Source organism: Plectropomus leopardus, chromosome 14 (assembly GCF_008729295.1).
Source record: "Plectropomus leopardus isolate mb chromosome 14, YSFRI_Pleo_2.0, whole genome shotgun sequence".
In the NCBI taxonomy this organism is placed as follows: Eukaryota; Metazoa; Chordata; class Actinopteri; order Perciformes; family Serranidae; genus Plectropomus; species Plectropomus leopardus.
The window spans coordinates 9,662,426-9,678,292 of record NC_056476.1 but is presented as its reverse complement, the minus strand read 5'-3'; the positions used below and the strand labels follow the sequence as shown (position 1 = coordinate 9,678,292).

Here is a 15,867-nt window from a genome sequence, read left to right as displayed (position 1 = left end):
TACAAATACTGTCAGAACAAGAGGCATGAACTGGACAGACAAACGATATAAATTATTAAGTTTTTATGATGTGTTTTTCATCTTCTGTTGTATAACTTAAGGATTTTGTGATGGGTTTGGACTCATAGTGGTTGCATTATATATTGAATGTCCAACTTAACCCTGCAATGCAATCACCCCATGCAATTCTATATATTATGTAATATTGTATAAATGTTGATAATTGTTAAATTCAGGGTTTTTTTTAATATCTCTATTCTCCTTTACTGTATTTTTGTAATTTTTAAAAAAATATTTATTATTCTTTGTTTAATGTTGCACTGAGCTGCTATTTTATCTTAAGATGTGTGTAATATTACAAAAGATAACCAGAATTAGTTTTAAGAATTTACACCTTTTATAGTGAATTTACGCCTTTTATAGTGAATTTACGCCTTTTATAGTGCTAAATGTTGTTGTTTTTTTTTTTTAAATCAAAGTCAAAGACGGCTTTATTGTCAATTCTGCCATGTCTGTCAGACATACAGGAATCGAAAATACATTTCTCTCCATGCTCACGGTGCAAATAAGTACAAAGACAAAATAAAGAATCAAAAATATATACATAGAATTAAATGAGAAGACATTAAAAATATATACGACATAATATATACATACATACATTATTTGTGAAATTATATTATTATTATTATTGTTATTATTATTGTTGTTATTGTTGTCAAAATCCTAATGAACTGATAGAGAAGGGGGGGAGTCTGTCTGCTCCTGTGCGCGCCCCCGTGTCGTGCTGGCGGGGTGTGCGGTCCCTCCCTTCCTGTGCTCGCCCCCGGAGGCGCGTGTCCGCCCTGTCCCGGAGTGTCCGCCAGGGGGCAGCTGTGTCTCGGTCTGAGGCTGCGCCGCTCCCGCTGCATCACAGAGAGGAAAATACCACCAGATGGCGGTTTAGGATTGCTGCTCTTCTCTCAAGGCGCGGTTCCGCTCGTACGGCCAATTTTCAATATTAAAATACGTACGATAATAAAACGATAATCGATTTATTGTTTCGGAAGGTGACAACCGTTTCGGCGATGTTCGCTAAAGGTGAGTGTCTTGTGTTTTTGTCGTGTTTTGAGCGGCGGGGAGGGAGACGGAGCACAGATTAAAGATGGTGGACACAGACAGGGAAGACTGGTTGGTTGGGGGATGGGCGTTAGCGGCTAACGGAGGTGAATGTGCTTTCTCTCTTTTGCTCAGTTACATTATAGCCTAGCAGAGCCATTAGCTTGCGAGCTAGCCCCAAAATTTTCGGCAAGACAACTTGCTAGAGGGGCAAGTGGCTGCCGCAGCGCCGGCCTGTTTAGAAACCGATTTCCATCCGGCTCTTGAGTTTGGCTTGTCAACAAATAAAGAGCCATGCGGTGTGACGTGTTTTCTTGCTCTTTGCAAGGCAGGAATCAGAGCATCACCTTCTCTCATTTGCACAGCCATAGTATGATTACAGTGCTGCCCTGCTGCCGTGTGTTGCTTTCTTTCTTTATGCTTGTCATCAACGCAAATGCCACGTTGCCGTTGTTGACTTTGTTGTTATCAACCCCTGGCAGTTTTTGCACAGATGCATAGTGTTGAGATGTGTTCCTAGTTGCTACTTTTCCCCGTGTCAACATCCCTTCTCGCCTTCAAGTTTGCAGAGTAGTGCTGACTTTTCACACTGCTAATGAACGTGTTGCTTTTTAATGAATGGATGCTTTTCGGTATCATGTTTGCACGGGTGCGTGTTAAAAACAACATTATTATGGCGCTTCTTTCCCCTTCCCGCCCCCTTCTGTGCGGGAAGCAGGCAACACAGAGCGGGGAAACATGAGTCACATTAGGGGGGATGGGCTCCAACACCACCAGCCAGCCCTAAACATCTAAACCGGGCTCCAGTTTTTGGCCGTCCCTCCCCTTTCACACTGACCTATGTGCAGCTCACCCTGTGCAGAGCAGTTAGGGGTAGTTGGTAGTGGGTCAGAGTGCCTTCTGGCAGTGTGCATGAGTCTCAGATTGTTGCATAACTGCTTTGTTTACAGTCAGCCATGTGATTTTTTTCATGCAGGCTGTCTTGGATTGCTATCTGCAGCCTGCTTGCCTGCCAACTTATCTCCCATTATCACTCATGTTTCCACTCCATACTGCACAAGCCATGTTTCATTTATCCTGCAGAAGTTTAGCAATACATGTTAGGAGAATTGCATGTGCATATGTTCATGAAATAGTTTTATTCCTGTTGTGCTGTTGATGTATTTTAAATGAATAGCTGCTGAAAATGTATTGTGCACAAGTGTTATCTGCATAAAAACATTTCATATATTTTGAATTAGCAAACATTTCTATAACCATTATTCTAAAAGCACATGTGAAATGTAGCTTCTTCATAACTGTTGGGGATATACAGATATATATGACGTCCAATGTGTTGATATATATGTGATTTTATATTCAGCTGTTGATATGTTATCAATTGTTTTGTATTATCACTTGCTACATTTTCAACTGATAAAATAACCTCAGATGTAGGGTGTACGGAAGTCCTTAAAAAGTCTTAAAATGTATTCATTTCAATTGATAAACATTAGGCTTTAAATGTCATTAAATAATATTAAATTTGAATTTTTGAGTTCTTAATTTCTACAAGTGCTTCATCTAATATTGTTCATCCACCTGTTTGTTCCTTTTTGCCAAAATGGGTCAAACTCTTCTGTGCAGAAGTCCACATTTCTAAAACCTACCAGTGAGACTAATTCTATCCTTTTACTTTATGCTTAACTTAATTGCTGGCAAAATGCAGATCATCCTTACTCACTCTAATGACCATATCCCCACTGCATCAATGAGTAATAGACAATTTGTCCTCAAATCAGTCTTAAATGTGTATAAAAATTATCTTGAAAATGTCTTCAAAAGCATAACATTAAAATGTCTGTTAATTTGTCACCTTGTGTCTGTTCTGGCTAATCGAGTAATTAAATACTTGACGAATTGAGTACTTTTTAATATTGATGCAACAATCATTTAAAAATTAAATATTGCCATTTGCAGATGTGTTTGATGATTTGCAAAGCTGCCCATACAGGTCTAATTATTGCATTTTGGTCTGTTGTACAGTTTTGCTAAATGTTAACCGTTGCATTCATTATCATGTCTTACTTTCATCATTTTACTTGAAAACACACCTGAAGATGTTAACTTATTGAAAACTGTGGTGAAATGTAGGACTCAACAATTCAAAAATGTTAACGAATATGCAGTATGGCCAAGTGCAAGATCCAAATCACAAGAGCTGTGATTTTTTGATAAAATGTCTCATAACATATCACTGTAAATGAAGCATTGTGCAAAAGAGATGCTCAGGCTTACAAGTGCAAAAAAAAAACAAAACAGCAAAAGTCACATCATCACCATTTTGTTTTCAGTGAAACAAAATGCAGAAATTTGCATTGCATTTGCAGTTTTTATAGACAAATTAATCAATAATGAAGATAATCATTAGTTGCAGTTCATTGTCATCCCTAGGAAAACACTTGTTATAAGGGCTGGGCGATTTGGCCCTAAAATAATATCAGGATATTTTAAACTATTTTTCTAGAAGTTACAAAACAACTGCCTCAAAATAAGTGTTTCACGTTTTATGTGTCAACGTAAACAGTTTACCTTCAAATATTCAATAAAAGCTAAACAAAAATGACTCTCATTTCTTTTGTTTGTAAATAACAGCAGCAACTCAGATTCTGTATAAAACAGAAATAGTACAACAAAATAAAATAAACCAAAAATTACACACCTGAACAGTTGCTAAATACATTAAAATGCACTTAAAATGTACCTTTTGAAGTCGCTATTCTGCTTGTAGCCTGCGCACAACGGTATGATGTAATTATGTCAGCAAGTCAAAATGTTGCAATTATCACGGTATGAATTTTTCTTCTCATATTCAGAATTTTACCGGTGTTATTGTGAACAATATCATATAGCACACCCTCACTAGTTATCTAAAAATATCTTGGGTGCGTCTTTGGGATCGTTGGATGTGGGATGCGTATAATGTTATCTGAGATCGCACACACTCAGTGACCTTTTCTCCTCGACTATGTAAAGAGTCCCGGCAGACCTTGTGTTTTAATGCACAGTTACAGTAATACCGTACACATCCACCATGAAGGAAAACATGGTTTATTTGGCTTGTTGATTTGTTGGTTTAAATATATCCACGTTAATAGGAATGTATGTACAGTAGTTGGTCTGATGCCAAACAGAAGTGCTCTGTGTTACAGCTTGTCTTGAAATAAATACATTTGGACAAGATACAAATGGCTTTATCCCTGAAGGAGAAAACCACAGACTTTCAAAAAAACACAGTTTTCATTTGATGAATGTTCAGTTATACACCAGGCTGACCTCGCTTTGCCTTGGGCTCGAGAATGAAACAGTTTGAAGCTGACAAGCAGTGGCATTTCTCTCACAACTTTCTAAAGGTGGCTGATGCAAAGAACATGTCATTACATAAACATTTTAGATAACATTTAGGGTTTAACAGAAATGGAGAATACGCCCTCCTCCTTCCTCTGTCCTTTGAGCTGCCTGGCTCCTTGCCCTGGCTCTTCCCATAATAAGCCTATAACAGACTGAGAGTCACATAATGGTTCTTGTTAGTAGTATGAATGCATACTAGTTTGTTGTAATTTTAAAAGTAATAATGGGTAGAAATTCATATTTAGTGGGATTTATTTCAAGGATAAATTGTTTGAGGTAGCTTGTGTTAAGGAAAACAAATGGAAAAAAAATGGAAAATGTACTTTATTGTATGTCTTAATTAATTTAAATATACTAACAATTATTATATTTAAGACGCTTAATGAAATCAGAAACATTAGACCCGGATTCTGTGTTATTATTAATGCCATATAGAAGTCACTAAGCTGCAGGCTCTCACCGCTCAAGTGCAGTGTGCTCTTTGTTAGAGCCATATGCTTATAATGATACAGCTCAGGAGATTATGTAATGGGTTTGACATTTGTCAGAGCCTATTACACGGCGACCTTGATTCAAGAAGTTGGCTATAGAAAGAATAATATTTCCCATTGGTATTGTTGTCCAGCCTTTGGCAGTTCTCAGCACAGAGGAATGTCAAATAAAACCAAATATTGCTGCCATCTGCCATCATTAGTCTGTAGTTTTTCAATTTGGTCTGCATACAAATCATGAGAGAAGCACGGTAATTAGAGACAATTCCACTTCTTCATGATTATGCTAATGAAAAGAATAAAATACAATACAATAGGTGCATTTGGTCCAATGTCCTAAATGCATTTGCCATACCACCAAACCCTGCCGTCTCTCTGTTACTTATTCCAGGGTTCCCACGGTCAATAAATTCATGCAAAAGTTATAAAATTAGAAAAGTTGTTTTACAAGCCGGAAAATGGTTTTAGATTAACAGAATGTTTTGGAAAAGATTTCAATTTTGGCTATTTTTTTAAATAATATGTTAATGAAAATCCACAAATATGTCTCAAGTTACGCAAAGGAATTCCCTATAATACTAATTTTCCCTATTACATATTTCAGGCCTGCTGTGTTCAGGTTTGATAACATTAGCTGAAGAGAACTTCAACCAAGGCTCAACAAATCCAGTGTTGCATCCAAAAATCTGCCTTCATATTTTAAAATACTTAAATAAAGCCATGGAAATTGGGTAAAACATGATTGAAAAGTCATTGAAATTTTTTGAAAATCCATTTGTATAATGTGTGGGAACCCTGCTGTTTGTGCAATGGTCCTAAATAATAATGCATATTTACCCAAGCTTATTAGTCATTTCACATGCTCTTAGTGAAATATGGTGCTACAGTAGTGTGAATGTGATTTTTTTATTTCATCGGTAAAGCCCAGAAATAGGCCGACTCATGTCAGTATGCAAACAGACCAGCATAACACTTACTAAAATAGTTTTGTCACCCTTGACTGATGTAACACTTTCCTTTCCATGTGGTTTCCTGTTGTGTAATTACCTGCATAGCTGGTGTCAGGTCTGTTGTCGTTCATTTTTAGTGCAGGGCAACTCAGGTCAAGTTTGGAATAACATTGCTCGAGAGCCAAGCAGAATTTGTTTACTTAATCGTAGGCTCTTGAAATGATTTCAGCAGCAGTTGAGAGCATTTACTCCTTTTTTATGGATGTAAGCCTGTGACAGTTGTAAAGAAGCAGAATCATAGCCAAAATATACCTTCAATCACAACATAAACGTGGTATCAGTGGAGCTGCAACGATTAATAAATTAGTTGTCAGCTTTTAAATTAATCAACTGATTTGATAATTTACTCATTGGTTTAAAGGTCCAAATAGTCATAACTGTATTTTTTTTTTTATATATAGTTATCTGAAAATACGAATTGTTGTATAAGCTATATATCTAAATACGGAGCAAGTTCTCCTCCACTGAGTCTGGCGTGTTGTTCTACAGTAGCCCAGAACAGACAAACCAAACACTGGCTCTAGATAAGGCTGTTTGCATTTTTGCGTGGGCCACTGTATTTCTCCTACACGCTAAACTACAGCTACAACTAAATCCTACCTCTAAGTCATTTTTAAGGATGAAAATCTAAATTATCTTATTCTAGCTTCTTAAATGTGAATGTTTTCTTTTTTTATTTACCCCTCTAAAACAGTAAGCTGGATATTTTTGGTTTGGTGACAAAAAAGACATGTGAGGACGTCATCTTGGGCTTTGGAAAATACTGATCATTCAGCATTTTTTAGCATTTTCTGACATTTTATAGAACAAACAACTAATTGATTAATCATATCAAAAGTAATTGTTAGCTGCAGCCCTATATATTAAACACACATACAGTAAAACTAATGAAAATACCTAAAAACTCAACTTTGAACACCAAATTCCACAGTTGTTTTACACTTTTGAAACCTGGACAGAGTCGATGCAGCTCTTATTTTCAGTTTCACATTTCTGTACTTAAATTGCAACACGTACACAAAATCATTTCATTGCAGGCTCATTACACAGGCATTAGAGTGATGTCATCTATTGATTCTGACCTTTTTAAAATCATTACACTTACACAGAAAACTCAGGCACCATTAAGTTCAATATTGATTGTTTGGGAGCAGTGCCAAAATGTGAGAAGTTGTTGGCCACAAAGTAAATATCATCAAGTACGACAAGTATGCATTTTGGAGTATGATATGTAGCATTATTGTAACAGTTTTCCCATTCAGGTTATAATATATAATGTCATTATTGTTCAGAAACAAGTCACAATTATCAACAGTTTATTAGTGCTCAAGTACAAGATGGCAGCGTATATAAGAAACTTGATAATCAAAGACTTCCTGCACATAAGTTCATTCACTAAACCCTCCGAAACTCAGAAAAGACAACAAGGTTACAGTACCAGCTGGTGACCACAGCATGTGTACTGGCTCGAAAGTAGATGTTTAAACACACATATCAAAATAGATTACATGGATTTTCTGAAATACCATAAGAGCGTTTTAACATGGCAAACCCAACCAGATCAGAAGTGTAGTAATGCAAAATATAACTATGCTGAGTATGGCGCACATTGTCAGGCTGACAGGAAAGGAAAATTGCATGTTGTCAGATAACACTGTTGTGAAGTGTTGACATAATGATGGGTCAGATAATGTAAAGATGACAGCAGATTCATAAGAGATAGAGGGCATCTGCAAAATGTAATGCTTTTCAACTGTCAGGTTGAGCAGTAATGAGAGGTACGTTATGTCGTGTGTGTGTGTGTGTGTGTGTGTGTGTGTGTGTGTGTGTGTATGTGTATGTTTTAGGGTTTTGTGATCTCTCCCTGGTATTCCTCCATGGCTCAGTGGTTTCCCAGCTGAGTGAGTTGCTTTTACCTGCAGCTGACGCACAAGTGTGTTTGCTGATGCAGCCCAGCTACCGACCAGCAGAGACTTTCTAGTTTTATAAAGTGTCAAGAATGGGAAAGCAATTCTAAGGCTTTACTTTCTGGCATCAAGACACTTATTTTCCAGCCAATGGCTACATTTAAGTTTCAGCATCATGAGCTTATCCTCGGTTCCTTGTACAGCAGTGATACTCAACTTAAGGCCAGTGGGCCAAATTTGGCCCCCGATAGGGTGCCGGGTGGCTCTCAAATCATTTTTCATCGTTAATATACAAAATCTGACAGAGGTCCTAGCTAAGCTGCTAATGTCCAAAAATTTGAGAAATTCCTAAAATCCTAGACACGTTCCTAATATCTTAGAAATGTCCAAAAATCCTAGAATTTGTCCAAACACCGTAGAATGATCTTAAATGCTAGAAATGTATAAAAATCCTAGAAATGTTCCAAAATCCTAGAAACATCCTAAAATCAATGTAATGTCCTAAAATTGTAGAAATGTCAAAAAATCCTAGAAATGTCCTAAAATCCTAGAAAATGTCCTAAAATCGAGGAAATCTCCTAAAATCCTAGAAATGTCCTAAAATCCTAGAAAATGTCCTAAAATCGAGGAAATGTCCTAAAATCCTAGAAATGTCCTAGAATCCCTTGAAAACAGTTATGGGGCTGCTGAAACTTGCCCCCGGTCTCCTGTCATTTTGCAAAAGTGGCCCTCAAGCAAAGAAAGTTGAGAATCCCTGTTGTACAGTTTTACTGTTTCTATCATGTTGCAAACTTAAATATCAACTGAGCTTGGTTTATGCAATTTCCCCAAATGAGGCTGATGTCACTTCCCTGAGTCCTCTGGCCTTAAAAGTGATTAGGTAGTTTTCTCGTAGTTCCTCACAGTTTTGCACTACTTGCAGAACATATGTGGAAATGAACATTTTAAGTCCAACTGAAATTCAGTTGCTTTTGTTTTTTTTTTGGTGCACTACAGCGCACACATCTGCTCTGTAAATCACTTGTTCTGTGCTCTCCTTTGAGACAAAATTTTACAAAAAACTACAGAGGAGAAAATAAACTTATTATAAGAATACTGTCCCAGTGTCTGTCTGTGTAAATGGAAACCTTATTTCAGTGCAGCCAATCAAATTTCTCATAATGCAGTAACGTCAGCAGTCTATCCTTGGCAGAGCGGGTGGTACACTGAGCCAGACAGTGGCTATTTAACAAAAAAGCCACAGACTTTTAACAGCCTTAGCTTTTCAGCTAAAGTCACCTTCTTATCTGACCTAAAAACAAAAACATATCTTGCACCTTTGCTAGTTGAATAAGCAACCAAACATACATTTATGGGGGAAAGTGCACTGAATGCTGACTTCAGTTTGCAGGCTAGATAGCCAATAAGCTGCTCAGCTGCAGCACATTAAACGGCGTTTCAGCATGACTTTAAATGTCACTTTAGTCCGGTAAGATGCTGGTGTGGTTCTTACTTTACGATATCACTAACAACATGACATGTAGGCTACAAACCGCAAGTTTTTTTTACCTTGTCTTGCATTCTCTATGGGGAGCACCGCACAGCATGGCAATAATTTCAAAGAAAAACTCATTAAAAACACATTGACATTTCTGTCTACAAAAATGATGCTAATGTGGTTTCAGATTGACTGAAATCAGAATTTAAGATGTGTATGCACTAGCATGATTTTCTGATTATGCACACTGTGATGTGGAAACTTAAATCCTTCAGAGCCTATAAACTGAGAACAGATCAGTCAGTAAAATAGGAGAAATCTTGTGTCTGGTAGTTAAACTTTGCAAATGAAAATAATTTAAATATGTATAGATTCTTTCAAAAAGGGAGAACGATTAAATGCCATTTTGAAACATTTTTAACCAGATAATTTCACATATTTGTTGCAAACAAGGCAGAAATTGAGTGTGTTTCATGTGTCATAAATGAATTGGATCTTTAAGTTAGATTTTAAATATTAGAGTTTTACAATCAGTGCAGTATTTTCTCATACTGAAGTCAAGAACTTGGGTGTTTTCTTCACCGTTGCTGGTGCTTTTATAGAAGCCTTTAATGTATCGTAAGTCACAGCCACACAGAGGCTCAATGGGATGTAAATCTACAGCTCCACAACACAAAAATATGTAGGTAATTACTGTAATTCTGGATTATGTGAATGTGATTTGGGATGATGTGTTAATTTGGTGTCTCTTCGCCTTATTCAGGCTCACTGCAACCACAAACACAAAGGGAAACATTACTGTGTTATTTCCTTCACTTGAAAAACATCCAATTAAAATGCCAAAGCAGTGGTATTTTTCACTTTACAATTCTGATTATATAAAAGAATGAAATCGCTGCTATTATTAGCCCAGTTGCATCAATGTGGTGTTATTTCTAGAAGTGCTTCTCTGCATGAAGACAGGTAGTGCAGACATATTTAGTCCGTATTTGACGAAAACGATTTGAAGAATAGATGGTGAAATGATTGAAAATTCTGTATTTTGGCATTCATTGAAAAAAAAAGTCTAGTTCCCTGTTTTATCACAGGATGTTTGGATGGCTGTTTTGGTGTGTGTCGTCTTACTTCAGCTGTTTGGAGGACAGTGGGGAAGTATTGCTCCCGCCTGCGTTTGGATTGCCTGCCCCGTTGATACTGACAGCACTTCATTTTTTTTACGTCAACGCTGTAAAGTGGAGCTTTGTAGACTGGAACACCTTATTAAATACTCAGGCTCAGACAGACGGCTCAAAGAAAAGGCTGCCACCAGGGCTTCACTCACACTGATGCAGGGGGAGAGTTTAAGGTGGTATTAGCAGGGAGCCTTTGTGTGAAGTACACGCTCTATACAGTCACATATTTGTAAAGACATTCAGCTGTCAGTGCGTTTAAGAAATATATTGGAAAAGACTGCATACATTGTGCATGAAACCTTTTATGTAACAGTAATGGTTTATGACTCAGTATAATGTCAATGTAACCCAGCGATCCTCAACTGGCAGCTCACGGGCCACATACAACTAGCCAAAACTTCCAATCTGGCATGCAGAATATTAGTGAGTTCATAAAATTTAAGAGGAAAAACGTGTGTTCTGGTATTTATGATACTAGCTTTTTTTCTTATATTGAAGCAGTATCAATAACAATTTAGATGGAAATAAGGCTATTAGGAGACAGGACAGGTTTATAAACCAGGTAGCCTGCTTTATAAACCCCTCAACCTGTAAGCCTTTTTAAATCTGTCAAGTTATTATAAGCATGCTACGGACCAGGTGGGTTCAGGTAAGATTACGAGAAAATATGAGGGGTTATTAATTATTAATAACTGACAGAAACATTGGCTGCAATAGTCCACCTTCCCCCCTCTCTCCCTCCCTCTCTCAGACGTTGTCAGTCATTACAATTGTGCAACTATAATGCATAAAGTTGGGGGATTGCGGATCGGGTGCTTGATTAATCCATATTTTTGCCAGTTGTGCTGTGCAGATCAGTTAGATGAAGCTGAAACCATTTCCTGTCTTTTATCAGTGGAATGCTGCTTGTGGCATCTTAATGCAGGAACGAGGTTAAACTCATAGCCGTCATGTAACATTGTTTTATGTTATTATATTTTATTTTCTTATTATCTTATTTTCATTTCCTTTTATTTTTAATATGTCATTTGAATAATTTAATGATGTTATTAAATAGTTAATAAATACATTATTAAACAATTGGTCCCCACAGTGTTAATGTTGAAAAATCCTTGCCCTTGGACAAATGCAGTTGATGAAATTTGAAGTGTTTATTAATATCTTTATTCGCTGCTATAACTCCTTGCATGAGGCATCCAGTTGTAGTAATACTAAACACGTCTCTGTAGAAAATGTGATATTGCTGATAAATATGTGCTTAGACCTGTCCTGTCTGCAAACAACTGCATTACAATGTTAAAACAAACCTCTTAACCAGTTTACATGGTGCTCATAAAATACAGTAGAAATGTAAACAGTTTGAGACTGGTGCACAAAAGAAATAGACAATAACAAACAAAATAGCTATAAGAGAGAATAAAACATTAAAAGAATAAAATAAAGAATGAAATTTAAAAAAATAATGGCGTCAAAACATTTCAATCAAAAGCCAGGCTATAGAGGAAGTGTTAAATTTAATGTTTAAAGAAAACTTTCAGCTCTCTTGACGTCCTGGCGCTCAGAGCATAAAAACCAAAGAGCTAGCTCACTCAACACTTACTTTCAGTTTCCTAATTCCTGGGTGGAAAGAATTTCTTTTGGGGCGCTGGCCAACAGTACGGTCAAGAAATGAAAGTCTTGGATTTGCATAGACATCGATTGAGATATGTGAATTGTATCTGTGTCTCCTTGAGTGCAGTACAGAGTTATTTTTATGATGGAAAAGAGAGGTAATGGTATTTTATTGATTTCTGTTGCCTCCAGTTTCAAAAGTAGACATTGATATCTTGCTTCTAGTCTCCCAGGGTGGATAAGTAAATTCTCACCTCCGCTTCTGAGGGTTTTGGCTCGTTATGTGGTGATTTACGTACGTTCGGCGCAGCCAGAACTATATTTGGCACCACCCCAGACCTGCAAATCCTTTAGGTGTCATTTATACAGGCGAGGTTAACAACCAGCTTAAAGCAACAGCAAATACCAACTCCTCAGCATCAGCTGTGCTGTGGCAGCATGTGTCTTGGTGGTCAATGTTATTTGTACACACTCTTACTTAATATTGATCCACTTGCCTGCGCCAAGTCAATTCTGTGGCTGTGCAGAGTGGAAATGAAGTGGTCACAAAACAGTAATTGCAGCAAAGTGAGCTCAGAGACGGGGCTTCCTTGCAGATTTGGAAACATTAAATGTGCCAAACATTTATTGGATTTGGAAACAAACTTTGAAAAAGAAACAAATGGATAGTCTCATAAAAGGGTGCATAAAAATTGAGGTCTGGAAAAGCATTTCAGAGCGCAAAAAGGACTCATGACCAGAAAGTTGATGCTGTGACTGTTATCTAGTGTACATGTTTCCATGGATTTCAGATGAATCCCACTGAGGTCTCTTACAAGTGGAGATGTGGTGGCCTGGCGGGCTAGATTTGCTCACTGCGCTGCCCTGAGACATCATTAGTCTGTATCACTCATACCCCATCTGCTCTTTCGGCCTGTGTGAAGGGGATTAAGGGGTTTCCCTGCCCGCGCTGGCTGACTCTGACAGATTATTTACCCGTAAACCTTTTTCCTTATTCCCTACTGACTGCGTATTATCCTGCCAGCATTATCCACATGTGCACCAAACAGTCCAACACAGTATCAGACAAACCCACTGCCAACAGCCTCCTCAAACTGTTGAGAGTTGTATTCAAGGTTGGCCTTGTTTGAACACAATCTACAGTTTAGTAGTGCCCAGACAGAATTACTATTTCACTACATCATAAAAACGCACTTACTGCAATTGAGATTTTATTGATTTGCTTTAGAAAGAGGAAATGGCATGTCCTTCATTCACCACAAATAATGGAAACTGGAAAATTGTTTTGTTTTTTGCTAGTTTATGGTCACAGTTTTTATGAGGCAGAAAACTACTTTGAAACAATTATGACTTGGTGATGTATCCTGCCTAAATGGAAATACAGTGCCTCAAAATAATGGAAGATCATCATGGAACTAGACTGACTGCAGGGCTGTAACTAGTAATTCTTGCATTATCGATTTTTCATTTAAGGAGCTCTATACGTTATTACTTAATATGTGTGGTAATGTTAGCTTCTCTTTTCCTTGTTGTGGTAGACAGTTCGGCCATGCAGGCATGTTAGTGCATGTGAGTCCTCGTGTGTTTACCCCAATTATAGATGTGTAATAACTAGATACAGGACTTCAAAATGGCGCCTATTCAGTCAAGTAGAACTGCTCGTTTGGTGCATATGCCAAAAACTGTTTCTAGTGTCTGGATTTAATTCTGTGGTTTGCAGCCTTCTGAAAATGCACACTAGTCTTTGTCTTGCTGGTCCCACCCAGCTTGGCTCATTGACTCTACATTGTAGTGACTTCCCAGATTTTGAACCATTTTGAATATTTTTACACATATAAAACTGCCTCGAGGCGTCCTGACATCATTTTTACAGATGTCTCTTCTGTAATGGTTTATTTTGGAAATTGCCTGCAAGGCTTAGGGAGCCCGATCCCACTGGCTAGTTGATCACCTCTGCTCTGTGCTGCACTCATACGGCTGTCTCTGCTGATATCGTGATGGTGTTGTTGTAGAAGCGTAGTATCTAGCCCCCAGTTTTCCCCGGGTTAACACAGTTAGCTCTCTCAGCACTGTTGCCGTTGTTAGCATTGTTTGCACTGTTAGCACCATTACCGGCTATTCTCCACCAGAGCCACATCCATGTGGCGAACAGCGTGGAGATAATCTCTGATTCTATAAAGATGCAGTCTGACTATTGCATGCAACATTAAATGACTGAAGAAAAATGCCCATTACAAGATCCAAAGAAAAACAAAAGTGAAATATCATGTTTTGTCTAAACAGCAGTCCAATATTCAAAGTTATTCATTTTGTAATAATATAAAACACAGGAGAGCAATGAATATTTGCGTTTAAGAAACTAACCAGAGGATATGTGCTATTTTTGCTTTATCAAACAACTGTAACATTTAACTGATAATCAAAATTATAATCATGATAGTTACTTATCGTGACTTACCCAGTGATTCACACTCCTTATCTACAGTCATGATTTACCTGCATGTTTCTCACAATGCATGATGATTTTCCACTTAGGCTTTTTGAATTGCATTGGCTTTGTGTTCTGCTCTACTCGTCTCTGCGGTCACAGCTCAGCCAGGCCTGGCAACCTCCACAAACTGCCAAAGATTCACTTGAGCAAACTGGTTTACAATTCCAAATAATAATGCCACAACTTGTGGCATCCAATGAAAATTTTGCTACTGTTTCATACATTTATGTGGATTGCTTTCTCAGCTAACTGTTTAATCCATTTTGGCTACAAGAAAATGTTAGTCACAAGTTTCTAAAGCCCATGGATAAGTCTTTAAACAATGCCAGCATAGTGTGTCTAATTGTGTGATTTTAGACAGCATGCCAGCATTTCAGAAGCTAAGGATGTGTAAAGTGTAACACACAGTGTTTGCGTCTAGTGTGACATGTAAAACAAAGTCGGTAGCACTCTCTAAACAATAACAATGGCCAAACATGACAATAACAATCTTCTTTTCACAATTCTTCTCTTCTATGAGTTAGTGGCTAACTGCAGCTCGCTGCCTTTTAAATCTCCCGCTGGTGGATTGCACACATAGCGTGCAGTAGAATCGTCACACCCGTCATGTCTTGTTGGCCTCCCTGTCCCGTGTTTGTACCTTTTGTGCAAAAAACAAAAACAGAAAAAAAATGAGGTGGGATAACGGTGTAACATTCCTATCTTGAACAGGCAACATAAAAAGGGCTAGCCTAAATAAAGTCAACAAAATCTCACTTTCTCAAAACTGCTATTCTGAGTGAACAACAATAAAAAACAGAACTATTCTATTAACAATAATATGAGAACAAAGAAAACACTTTTACAAAGTTGTAACCAGTGCACGTTCAGTACTTATGTTTTATTAATAACAGAAGTGACAAAACGATTATCAGAATGTCACCCATTGCATCTTCTGAAAGCGGACTAATTGCTTAATCGAATTTGTCTCTAAACCACTCTGAAGTAACGATCTGTTTGTTGTGTGTTGTCTGAATCGCTCAAACAGCCCCCTGTAGACAAAACAGTTGTGTGTCCCTTAGCAGGAAAGATTAATCTGAGCGCATCAATGAAAGTACCACACTCACTATGAATCCAGCATGTTGCTGTTATATTTTCTACAATTTCTTCCTTTCTCTTTGTCTTGCCATTTGTGTCAGACACCTGGCTGGGATTTACATACACTACCTCTTTGAAGCTCT

The 15,867-nt window shown here is 37.6% G+C and overlaps 1 protein-coding gene across 1 annotated transcript in view; it reads left to right on the top strand.

The window, feature by feature from the left end:
* The first annotated feature begins 929 nt into the window (after positions 1-929).
* stag1a (stromal antigen 1a) overlaps positions 930-15,867 on the top strand; it is a 56,493-nt gene continuing 41,555 nt past the window's right edge. Inside the window, exon 1 of the mRNA XM_042500589.1 lies at positions 930-1,080. The gene's annotated coding sequence lies outside the window, so the exon portion shown is untranslated. The remainder of the gene's footprint in view (positions 1,081-15,867) is intronic.